The 13,823-nt window shown below is 38.2% G+C and overlaps 1 non-coding gene across 1 annotated transcript; it reads right to left on the bottom strand.

The window, feature by feature from the left end:
• Window positions 1–2,593: 2,593 nt before the first annotated feature.
• On the bottom strand, window positions 2,594–2,719 carry LOC118882124. The gene has a single exon (XR_005016679.1). It is a non-coding gene; the product is annotated as a U6atac minor spliceosomal RNA (small nuclear RNA).
• Between the last annotated feature and the right edge of the window lie 11,104 nt (window positions 2,720–13,823).

Raw genomic sequence — 13,823 nt, 5'->3', positions numbered from 1 at the left:
ACTTGAAAAAAAATGTTTAAATGTCGAATATCTTCCTGAAAGCTTTCTGACAGCATGACAAGTTAAATTTTTCACAAAACAGTTTGGCCTCTAAAATGATCAGTTGCAAAATGCCAAAAGTAATCAGGAGGGATGATTCATGACTTCTACACCTGTTCAGAGGTGGATAGAACCAACAGTGGGTGGCAATTACATCAAAGCAGCCATTTGGACTCTCCTCCTTCTTGGCCAATTAACTCTAAAAAAGATCCTTTGAGTTTGTGAGAAAAATGACTTAGGCCTAACTTGAAAATTTGCAGGTTGGCATACATAGGTATATATTGCAATGTTCTGATCATTAGGAAAAAGAGAGAGAAATACTGTAAATAAGTTGGCTTTAACAAAGCTGGCCATTTTTCAAGAGCCAACTCATTACTTTTAGGGGTTCTCAAAGCATGGCACATGGCTCACCTTTGCAAAAGTCATTCAAGATACTTAATAAAGATTCAGATTCCAGGGTTTTGCCTCTGATGTACTAACTTGGAATCTTGGAGCATAGGGCCCTGAATCTTCATTTCTAAAAAGAACTCCAAGTGAGATTTGTGCACATTACATTATAGTCACTGGCTTTGAAGCACAAAATAGAGCAGACATTAACCGCAGAATGTGCTGAATAAACTTATGTGCACGTATGCAGTTTTTTTTTCTAATTATTCAGTTTTTTTAAAGTCAGTGTTTGGTTGGATTTCAGTACATAATTGCTCAGATTCTTTTCTAAATATGTCTCTTCTCCTTGCATGCACGGTTCCAGGTTTTGTCCTAACCTAGCTCTCAGTGAGAGAAAATTCTAAGGACCGAAGCAGGATGTGCAATGTGGAGAGTTGAATCCCTTGTTGCAACGGTCTAATCTGTTGGAAACCAGGGGAGTCAAGTGTTTTTCCTCTCCTGCTGGTAGCAGTTTTCTACTCTTATTTCTCATATATTCACAGTCCTCAGCTCAGTCATTTAGAAAATGGGATTAGAAATAAAATTCCTGAGTCTGCTTGTAGTTATTTAAGCAAGTCACTAGGCAAGCATGGTAAAACCTTTTTACACTTCTCATTTCAGCAAGGTAAGGATTCTTAGGTATCCTGAAAACACAAGCACTCATGAGAGTGTGCACATACAGACACAGACACATGACTTTGAGATGTCCAATCATAAAATTTTTTTAAATGTACATTATATTGCTATAACATATTACATATAATTACATATAATTATGTGGTATATAGTATATTTATATCACTATATATTATCATGTAATTACATATTATATATTATGATTAATTATACATCCCATATATACCTGAAAAAAAGACAATTTTCCTCCATCTTATATTTTAAAGTTCCTTCATACTTCATCCAGCTATTCCACAGGGGGCCGCAAAGTGTGAAACAGAAGTAATTCTTCTAATGACATTAAGGGGTAGGATGTTCTTCCTCATTCTTGCTTATTAGAAGCAATAATGTTTGCCCCATTCTAACACAGAACGTAAAATGCCCTTTGCTCTCCCTTAATTAAAAATGAAATTCATTTTTTCCAAATCACAAAATTAACACAAGAAGAGAAATTAAATTAAATTTGTGCTGTGCAATTAAGTAAAAATATTTTTTTCACATTATTTCTCTAGAGTTAATGAAAGGTTAACTGTGCAACAAGGAACCCTCCTTCTGTCTATAAAGATGCTCCATGGAATTATGGGGCCATTCTCCAAAGGCTGGGTTGGGGGAACCCTGGGAGGGCTCAAGAGAGGCTGGTGCTGCCTGAAGCTTTTCAGCCAAGCCCCCTGAAAGCATCCTACCCTCATCTTGTATTCCAAGTCATAACAGGTGCCTAGCATGGGATAGAGGGAACTGAGGTTTGTTGAATGTATTTAATGCATCTATAACATAACAGACATATGTGTTGTTTCATTTAATCCTAGTACTGCCCTACCAGGCAGTTATGACTATCTCCTTGATGATATGAAAATCGAGGGAGGCTAAGCTATTGCTACTTTCCCGAGGTCACAAAGCTGGTAAGTGACAGGAAACAGTTCATCCCAGGTTGGCCTGACCAGGACTTACCTGCCCATTCTATCATGGGGGCTCTAAACCTGAGACACTGCATGCTCTGGCCATCACCTTCCTCAGTGTCCTCATGTTGAACCACACTACCTTTTACTCCTCACTTTCTTGTCCAAGAATTGGCAAACTAAGGCCAAATCCAGCCTACTGACCATTCTTGCAAATAAAGTTTTATTGGCACACAGCCACCCCATTCATTTACAGTACGTATTGTCTAGGCCTGCTTTTGCTCTGCAACTACAGAGTTGAGTAGTTGAGATAGACAGGGCTGCTGCACAGCCCATAAAGATTAGAACATTTATTATCTGGCTTTTAAAAAAATTTCTCCATTTTATTCTGATATGTACTAAATATGCAATATGCTTTACATAACTCTAAATACACCTAACAACATTTTCTTCTAACACAGTATTTTTTTTTAACATCTTTATTGGAGTATAATTGCTTTACATTGTTGCATTAGTTGCTCCTGTATAACAAAGTGAATCAGCTATACGTATACATATCGAAACAGTGGTTAGATGCCATGAAGTACGTAGCAATGCCTTAACTGTATGCGTGTTGTCAGGCCCCAGGGCCTCTTCCATCCTTGTCAAGGGGAGTGCTAACCTTCTCTCCTTTCATACAACACTGTTATCTGGCTTTTTACAGAAGTAGTTTGCCAGTCCCTGCCCTTGTCATATTGGCCTCCTCTCTGCCCCAAGATCAGGCCAGTCCTTTTCTCTTGCTTTAATCCTCCCCAAACACTACTCCTGTTGCCTGGAGTCACTTTCCCTGTATCTTCCTGTGGGGACTCTTGCTCATCTTTCAGGCCTTGCTTCAAATGTCGTTTCCCTCAGGGAACTCTGCTGAGCACCCCAGCTAAGCAGTCCTAACTAACTTCATTCCTTGACCTCATTGTTGTATGTGTTTATGTGCTTTTTTGCATCGCCAGCCCTAGAATGGAGCTCCCCATTGGTAAGGATGGTATCTATTCATTCATCTCTCACACCCAAGGTCTAGCAGACTATCTGTCACGGAGCAGATGCTCATATAACAAATGAACATTCTAGAAGAAATTCAGCAGAAGATAAACTATAGACGGGAATCTTCTCTCTGACTTACTCCAGGAAAGCTCTTCCCTGTTTAAAATAAGAAATACTCTTTTCAGAACCACCGTTACCTAGAGATACAAAACTAGATAGAGTTAAAAATATATTTATAGTTGTAGGAACAGATGTGATTAAGCTGTTGTTCAAAAGGATTAAGCTGAGCAGAAGCAAGAAGAACTACAATCCTGCAGCCTGTGGAACAAAAACCACATTCACAGAAAGATAGACAAGATGAAAAGGCAGAGGGCTAAGTACCAGATGAAGAAACAAGATAAAACCCAAGAAAAACAACTAAATGAAATCGAGATAGGCAATCTTCCAGAAAAACAATTCAGAATAATGATAATGAAGACGATCCCGGACCTCGGAAAAAGAATGGAGGCAAAGATCGAGAAGATGCAAGAAATGTTTAACAAAGGTCTAGAAGAATTAAAGAACAAACAGAGATGAACAATACAATAACTGAAATGAAAAATACACTGGAAGGAATCAATAGCAGAATAACTGAGGCAGAAGAACAGATAAGTGATTTGGAAGACAGAATGGTGGAATTCACTGCTGCGGAACAGAATAAAGAAAAAAGAATGAAAAGAAATGAAGACAGCCTAAGAGACCTCTGGGACAACATTAAACGTAACAATATTCACATTATAGGGGTCCCAGAAGGAGAAGAGAGAAAGGACCCAAGAAAATATTTGAAGAGATTATAGTCGAAAACTTCCCTAACATGGGAAAGGAAATAGCCACCCAAGTCCAGGAAGCGCAGAGAGTCCCATACAGGATAAGCCCAAGGAGAAACTCGCCGAGACACATAGTAATCATCAAATGGGCAAAAATTAAAGACAGAAAAATTATTGAAAGCAGCAAGGGAAAAAGGACAAATAACATACAAGGGAACTCCCATAAGGTTAACAGCTGATTTCTCAGCAGAAACTCTACAAGCCAGAGGGGAGTGGCATGATATACTTTTAAAGTGATGAAAGGGAAGAACCTACAAGCAAGATTACTCTACCTGGCAAGGATCTCATTCAGATTCTATGAAGAAATCAAAAGCTTTACAGACAAGCAAAAGCTATGAGAATTCAGCACCACCAAACCAGCTCTACAACAAATGCTAAAGGAACTTCTCTAAGTGGGAAACACAAGAGAAGAAAAGGGCCTACAAAAACAAACCCATAACAATTAAGAAAATAGTCATAGGAACATACATGTCAATAATTACCTTAAACGTGAATGGATTAAATGCTCCAACCAAAAGACACAGGCTTGCTGAATGGATACAAAAACAAGACGCATATATATGCTGTCTACAAGAGACCCACTTCAGACCTAGGGACACATACAGACTGAAAGTGAGGGGACGGAAAAAGCTATTCCATGCATATGGAAATCAAAAGAAAGCTGGAGTAGCAATACTCATATCATATAAAATAGACTTTAAAATAAAGAATGTTACAAGGGACAAGGAAGGACACCATGTAATGATCAAGGGATCAATCCAAGAGGAAGCTATAACAATTATATAAATATATCTGCACCCAACATAGGAGCACCTCAATACATAAAGCAACTGCTAACAGCCCTAAAAGAGGAAATCGACAGTAACACAATAACAGTGGGGGACTTTAACACCTCACTTACACCAATGGATCATCCAAACAGAAAATTAGTAAGGAAACACAAGCTTTAAATGACATGATAGACCAGATAGATTTGATTGATATTTATAGGACATTCCATCCAAAAACAGCAGATTACACTTTCTTCTCAAGTGCTCATGGAACATTCTCCAGGATAGATCACATCTTGGGTCACAAATCAAGCCTCAGTAAATTTAAGAAAATTGAAACCATATCAAGCATCTTTTCTGACCACAACGATATGAGATTAGAAATCAATTACAGGGAAAAAAATGTAAAAAACACAAACACATGGAGGCTAAACAATACATTACTAAATAACCAAGAGATCACTGAATAAATCAAAGAAGAAATCAAAAAATACCTAGAGACAAATGACAATGAAAACTTGACGATGCAAAACCTATGGGATGCAGCAAAAGCAGTTCTAAGAGCGAAGTTTATAGCTATACAAGCCTACCTCAAGAAAGAAGAAAAATCTCAAATAAAGAATCTAATGTTACACCTAAAGGAACTAGAGAAAGAAGAACAAACAAAACCCAAAGTTAGCAGAAGGAAAGAAATCATAAAGATCAGAGCAGAAATAAATGAAATAGAAACAAAGAAAACAATAGCAAAGGTCAATAAAACTAAAAGCTGGTTCTTTGAGAAGATAAAAAAAATTGATAAACCATTAGCCAGACTCATCAAGAAAAAGAGGGAGAGGACTCAAATCAATAAAATTAGAAATGAAAAAGGAGAAGTTACAACAGACACCCCAGAAATACAAAGCATCCTAAGAGACTACTACAAGCAACTCTATGCCAATAAAATGGACAACCTGGAAGAAATGGACAAATTCTTAGAAAGGTATAACCTTCCAAGACTGAACCAGGAAGAAATAGATAATATGAACAGACCAATCACAAGTAATGAAATTGAAACTGTGATTAAAAATCTTCCTACAAACAAAAGTCCAGGGGACCAGATGGCTTCACAGGTGAATTCTATCAAACGTTTAGAGAAGAGCTAACACCTATCCTTCTCAAACTCTTCCAAAAAATTGCAGAGGAAGGAACACTCCCAAACTCATTCTATGAGGCCACCATCACCCTGATACCAAAATCGGACAATGATACTACAAAAAAAAGAAAATTACAGACCAATATCTCTGATGAATATAGATGCAAAAATCCTCAACAAAATACTAGCAAACAGAATCCAACAGCACATTAAAGGATCATACACCATGATCAAGTGGGATTTATCCCAGGGATGCAAGGATTCTTCAGTATACGCAAATCAATCAATGTGATACACCGTATTAACAAACTGAAGAAGAAAAACCATATGATCATCTCAGTAGATGCAGAAAAAGCTTTTGACAAAATTCAACACCCATTTATGATAAAAAAAACTCTCCAGAAAGTGGGCATAGAGGGAACCTACTTCAACATAATGAGGCCATATATGACAAACCCACAGCAAACATTATTCTCAACGGTGAAAAACTGAAAGCATTTCCTCTAAGATCAGGAACAAGAAAAGGATGTCCACTCTCACCATTATTATTCAACATAGTTTTGGAAGTCCTAGACATGGCAATCAGGGAAGAAAAAGAAATAAAAGGAATACAAATTGGAAAAGAAGAAGTAAAACTGTCACTGTTTGCAGATGACATGATACTATACCTAGAGAATCCTAAAGATGCCACCAGAAAACTACTAGAGCTAATCAATGAATTTGGTAAAGTTGCAGGATACAAAATTAATGCACAGAAATCTCTTGCATTCCTATACACTAATGATGAAAAATCTGAAAGAGAAATTATGGAAACACTCCCATTTACCATTGCAACAAAAAGCATAAAATACCTAGGAATAAACCTACCTAGGGAGACAAAAGACCTGTATGCAGAAAACTATAAGACACTGATGAAAGAAATTAAAGATGATACCAACAGATGGAGAGATATACCATGTTCTTGGATTGGAAGAATCAATATTGTGAAAATGACTATACTACCCAAAGCAATCTACAGATTCAATGCAATCCCTATCAAATTACCAATGCCATTTTTTACAGAACTAGAACAAAAATCTTAAAATTTGTATGGAGACACAAAAGACCCCAAATAGCCAAAGCAGTCTTGAGGGAAAAAAATGGAGCTGGAGGAATCAGACTCCCTGACTTCAGACTATACTACAAAGCTACAGTAATCAAGACAATATGGTACTGGCACAAAAACAGAAGTATAGATTAATGGAACAGGATAGAAAGCCCAGAGATAAACCCACACATATATGATCACCTTATCTTTGATAAAGGATGCAAGAGTATACAATGAAGAAAAGACAGCCTCTTCAATAAGTGGTGCTGGGAAAACTGGACAGCTATATGTAGAAAATGAAATTAGAACACTCCCTAACACTGTATACACAAATAAACTGAAAATGGATCAAAGACTTAAATATAAGGCTAGACCCTATAAAACTCTTACAGGAAAACATAGGCAGAACAGTCTGTAACATAAATCACAGCAAGAACCTTTTTGACTCACCTCCTAGAGAAATGGAAATAAAAACAAAAATCAACAAATGGAACCTAATGACACTTAAAAGCTTTTGCATAGCAAAGGAAATCATAAACAAGATGAAAAGACAGGGCTTCCCTGGTCGCGTAGTGGTTGAGAATCTGCCTGCCAATGCAGGGGACACGGGTTCGAGCCCTGGTCTGGGAAGATCCCACATGCCGCGGAGCAACTAGGCCCGTGAGCCACAATTACTGAGCCTGCACGTCTGGAACCTGTGCTCCGCAACAAGAGAGGCCGCGATAGTGAGAGGCCCGCGCACCGTGATGAAGAGTGGCCCCCACTTGCCACAACTAGAGAAAGCCCTCGCACAGAAACGAAGACCTAACACAGCCATAAATAAATAAATAAATTAAAAAAAAAAAAAGATGAAAAGACAACCCTCAGAATGGGAGAAAATATTTGCAAACGAATCAATGGACAAAGGATTAATCTCCAAAATATATAAACAGCTCATGCAGCTCAATATTAAAAAAACAAACAACCCAATCCAAAAGTGGGCAGAAGACCTAAATAGACATTTCTCCAAAGAAGACATACAGATGGCCAAGAAGCACATGAAAAGATGCTCAACATCACTAATTATTAGAGAAATGCAAATCAAAACTACAATGAGGTATCACCTCACACCAGTTAGAATGGGCATCATCAGAAAATCTACAAACGACAAATGCTGGAGAGGGTGTGGAGAAAAGGGAACCCTCTTGCACTGTTGGTGGGAATGTAAATTGATACAGCCACTACGGAGAACAGTATGGAGGTTCCTTAAAAAACTAAAAATAGAACTACCATATGACCCAGCAATCCCACTACTGGGCATATACCCAGAGAAAACCATAATTCAAGAAGACACATGCACCCCAATGTTCATTGCAGCACTATTTACAATAGCCAGGTCATGGAAGCAACCTAAATGCCCATCGACAGACGAATGGATAAAGAAGATGTGGCACATATATACAATGGAATATTACTCAGCCATAAAAAGGAACAAAATTGGGTCATTTGTAGAGACGTGGATGCATCTAGAGACTGTCATACAGAGTGAAGTAAGTCAGAAAGAGAAAAACAAATATCGTATATTAACGCATATATGTGGAATCTAGAAGAATGGTACAGATGAACTGGTTTGCAGGGCAGAAATAGAGACACAGATGTAGAGATCAAACGTATGGACACCAAGGGGGGAAAGCGGCAGGGGTGGGAGTGGTGGTGTGATGAATTGGGCGATTGGGATTGACAGGTATACACTGATGTGTATAAAATGGATGACTAATAAGAAAATAAATAAATAAACAACAAAAAAAGGATTAAGCTACTTGCCTAATTCTAATACGGACAGGTAGCCCCCAGGATCAGGTCCAGTTTTATTTGAAAAGTTGGCTTATTAGGTGTTTCTCCAAAGCTTCAATGTCATGGTGGTTAAATTCCACACCAACTCTCAAAAGTCTGTTTAATTAAGAAGACATTAATAATCTTAGTTGTTACAGGGAAAGGCAGACATTCGGGCGGGGCAAAAGAGAAGTTTCTGACATCTCCTTTCTCAGGTGGAAAGCAGACACCACAGGCATTTTTAAAAACAGATCAAAAGCTTATCTTATCTTGGTCAGTCTTTTCTACCTGACTTTGTGTACTTTTCTTACTTCCTAATCAGTCCCTTCCAGGCCCCCAAGAATGTATGATTTCATCTAGCAAATAGGAACTCAAGGATTTTACAGTTTAATGGAATAAAGTAAGTGTACATTATCATTGTGGTGGGCAGTGTCCCCAGGGAAAATAATAGAAAAAGTGCAGCAACGGCTAAAAAAAACTACACTACAAAGTGGTTTAAAATGTAGGATTAGATTCAAATCCGTGTGTGCGTGTATGTGTGTGTGTGTGTGTGTGTGTGTGTATAGCACATATTTGGTTAATATTTTAGCATAAATCTTACATGCCTTATGTATAATTCTGCCCCAGTGTTTCCACTCAACAATATGTTGTTCTGAAATCTTAGATATCCTCCTCATTCTTTTTAACTGCTATATAGTATTCCTGATAACTTGATGAACACCCTAGTATTCTCTAAACACTTCAAGCTTCTGCTGCAATGATCCACATGGCAGTGGGAACTGAGGCAATTAGAGCAGGGGAAATAGTTCTAATTGAGAGCCTGTTCATAAGCTGGTTTTAAGTTAGGAACTGCATGTACTCAATGGACTTAAAATTTTAAAAAGCAATTAATACCTAAAATGAGAATATATAGTAGGGTATAGGGAAGAGTGTTATTACCAGACATAGCTGAAATAAGGTTTAGTGAAAAGAGATTAGATCATTTACATGTTTGGGCCCCAGAGATAAATCTGAAATGTTTAGCAGCAATAGAGCTTGGCAGAGAAATACTTTTCCAGCAAAATTCCGATATATTGTTAAATTCTGTTTTTCCCCCATGTTCTCACTCCCAGTGCTATCAGTATATCCTACTATCTTTTGTAAACACCTATATTATTGCACTGCCTTTATTTGATCACATGTCTGCATCCTTTAATCAATTTTGAAGGTTTATTCATTTCTATACCACCTGTATCTTATGGTGTACCTGCCATTCAAAAAAGCTTTGGGAGTGAATTAATTAATTAACTAATCAATGACTTCCTTAAAAATATTTGATTCACATGATAATCTCAGGGAGGTAGTTTGCTTTGGGATCAAGAAAAACTATTTTTGAAAATGCTCTGTCATTTACCATGTGTGTGACTTTGGGGAAAACAACCTCCCTAAGCCCCAATTTTCCACCTGTAAAACAGGTGTGGTAATAGCACCCTACTTTATATGAATGTTGCAAGGATTACATGAAATAATGCATCAGTATTGGTTATCTTTTGATGCATGATGAATCACCCCAAAATTGGCACCTTAAAACAATAAACATTTATTATTTCTCATGAATCTGGGTCAGTTGGTCTACGTTGGCCTCACTCACCTGTCTGACCACTGGCAGGCTGTGGGCTTAAGTGCCTGGGCTCTCCCCTGCATGGCTTTTCTAAAAGACTGTCTCGGTCTCATTCTCATGGTGGCCTTGGTGTCCAGGTAAAGCAGGAGAGTAAAAACCCAGATGTGCAAGCACTTTTCAAGCCTCTATTTGCATCATATGTGCTATTGTCTCATTTGCCAACTTGAGTCACATGTCTAGTCCCAGAATTCATGTGGAAGGGAATTATCCAAGGTGTGGATAGAGGTGATTATTGTGGCCATTTTGCAAACAATCTACCCCAGCATCAAAAGTGTTAGCACAGTGTCTGGCACATTAAACAAAAGAAAAATGTAATTAAGGTTAGCAATAATAATCATACCACAACTATTGTTACATGGAGAAACATTTTCTGTAAAGCGAATTATCATTATAAGCATCATTATTAAATGTAATTACTATGATACTTCCTTGGAATCTTTCTTAGCTTCTCATTGCTGTGTTCCAAGTCTGCTCCCTCCTCAGGAATCCATCACTTCTTTCACATCCAATTAACACTTCTTGTCAGCAGATGGTGATATTTATATCTTGAGATGGAATCTAAGTTTGGGTTCACCCCCAAATCAGAATCTGAACAAGGACTTGGAGGCAACTGAAGCTGGGAAGCAGGAGAAAGGCAGAGTGAAATGGGGAAGGAGGAAAAGCCAACATAAGGACAAGTTCTCCATGACGTTGTTGTGAGGAAAGCAGATTAATTTCTTCAGGACCTCTGAGGAGCAGAAATCACGCTTCCCAATATTGTCTAGCCAAAGACCGGAGGTGGAGCGTTTACCCTCTGACTCTTGCCTCGTGTTGGTTGAGGGTTGCTCGTGGGGCAGTAGGTCACACTCTCCCTCCCCGTACCTGCTGGCTGTGCTTGCACATGGGCTTGGAGACTCTCAGGTCAGTCCTACAGCATACTTTACAGAGACTAGCGGGGTCCACTTGAGGTAGGACACTCTCTGTGGGAGGTGAGTTGGAAATGGCCACCACAACTACAGCTAAACTGAAAGTGGGCCAGAGAGATACAACAGAGGCACCACAAACATCACCTACACATGGTATCTAAATGTTGGAAGATTTGCAGATGGGAGCCTGACATCATGACTCCACCCCATGACTGAGCCTTCACTGCCCTCGAAGGCCTTCCACTGCTGGTACATTTCTGACAACATTAGAAACACAACCAGGAAAATGATAGCAATGCTTGGCCCAGCAAGGAAGAAGCACAATCTAGTCAATAAGCTTCAGTTTGTTTCACAATTTAAGCTAGACAGTATTTGTTTCATGCAAGTCTGTCTTCAAAGATCTTCTGGGACACTTCACATGTTTAATGTTACAAATTCTAGTACCTATTTGTTCTTCTATTTGAACAGGTGTCTTTAAGAGACTGCCTCTCATACAAAGAACGCTGGCCATCAGGTTTTTCACACAAGCACTCCAAAAAAAAAAAAAAAACCATGAAAAACCAAAGCTTAAGGTTGTGTTTATTCTAATAAGTAAGTTGGTACTTCAGGATTCAGAGTCATTTTCTTTTGTGCCTTTTAGCAATAGCAAGCAACAAAAACAATCTTGTCATGGCACATCCTTCATCAAGAGAGCCAATGAAAAATCCTCTGTATTTATGTGTCCTTATATTTTGAGTAAGATGATTTTAAATATAGGCATCATTGACATAGGAATGTCAGCTGTCCAGCTGTCTTTCATACACAAGGAACCTCACAGTTTAAAGATTCTATGCAGACTACTCATTCGTTTAAAAAGAAAGAAAGAAAGAAAAGAAAAGAAAGTCAGATTGGTTAAATTGGCAACATTGAACTGGTATCTTGACATCAGAACACAGAGTCAAAGGCAAAGGTGCCAGGCCATCCCAGGCACTTCCATCTTCTTCTCAGCTTGTATAGGATGGAGCATGTTTCCTTTCATAATTATTCACAGCTTAGGCATGTAGCACTTAAGCGCCTATGACTTGCTTGGAAGCCAGGAGGAACCAAGCTGGGCTGGGAGGGCTGTAAGATCAAGCCGTTTATGATTGCTCTTGGGACCTAGCTGATAAATAATGTACATAGCATCTCACTGATTCAAGGAGCACTGGGTTTGATCTTAGAAATTCTCTTACTGAATTTTTGTAAACAGATCTGAAATGATTTCTGAGAGACTGCATGCTTTTCTGTGCATTTTATTTAATACATAGGCACACATAGGTAGTCTGATAAAGGCATGTGTGTTTGTGTTATTTCTTTTTCTTTTCAATTGGACACAAGTATTTTTACCTCAAAGTAGTTTTAACCACAGATAGATGAAAAATGTGCTCTTGGGTTGCTCTTGTGATTTGATCTGAAATAAAAATAATGAAATTGCCTTGTCCTATGTAAATATGATTTTTTAACAAAGTGAAATATACTCAGATTCAAAAATACGGTATTATGATTCTAACAGTTACATTATACACCTGAAATCTCTGGTGATATTGATGGAAAGGAAAAGTACTAAAGAAAAAAGGTTTGAAAAAACTGGGTATGAAATTCTGAAATGATGCATAATCTCATGGACAAGAGCTCGGTACACCAGGCTGTGAACAGGGAATAGTTACTTCCGATTAACATGTCGACAAGATGTCATTCACATATTCTCTGGGCTGCGACCGACAGGCCATTTACTGGGGTTACATCTGAATTGTTCAAATGAGGAATCAGAGTCAACTAAGGCATTTTAACGCATTTCACATAAGCAGTATTTTCCAGAAAGCACACTCGCGCACTCTGCAGTGGATCTCCAAGTGAAGGGCACACCCCGTAGAGCAGCACATGCCTCCACTCAACAGCACTTAGTCTCTGCCAAAGGAAGATGGCACAGACGAACGAACTGGATCTAAAACTTCACTAATGAGATACTTTACATTCTGGCTTTCAGACTAAATGTTCTAAGGTTGATGTGTGTTTCATACTCAAGGTACCTTTTAATTCAGACTAACCACATTTTAAATGCTCAATATCCACGTGGGGCTAGTACCTAGCATATCAGACAACACAGGTCTAAAAAACTCTAGGTCATCATTCCTGAAAGAAAAGCTTCATCTGTTAAAAAAAAATAATATAATAAGAGTAGCAGTAATAATAACAACAGCTAACACTGGTATGGTGCTTATTATATGTCCTGTTCTAAGCACTTCACAGGTATGAATTCATTTACTCTTCACAATTATGCTATGAGGATAGCAACATGCCTAACAGATGAAGAACATAAGACAAAGGAAGGTTAGTACTTGTCCAAGGCCACAATGAGACCAGACTCTCAGAACATACTAAAAAATCCAGGATGGAAGAGAGATGGAAGGGAAATGCACTAATTGCCTCATTTTCCTACAAAAGGAGTCAGTGAATATTATTTTATTCTGAAGTTGTTGATACATGTAGGATTCAAATATGCTAATTCAAGAAATAAAA

The sequence above is a fragment of the Balaenoptera musculus genome, chromosome 15 (assembly GCF_009873245.2).
Source record: "Balaenoptera musculus isolate JJ_BM4_2016_0621 chromosome 15, mBalMus1.pri.v3, whole genome shotgun sequence".
Lineage (NCBI taxonomy): Eukaryota > Metazoa > Chordata > Mammalia > Artiodactyla > Balaenopteridae > Balaenoptera > Balaenoptera musculus.
Note: the sequence above shows the minus strand (reverse complement) of the source record. Positions and strands in the feature narration are given on the sequence as shown.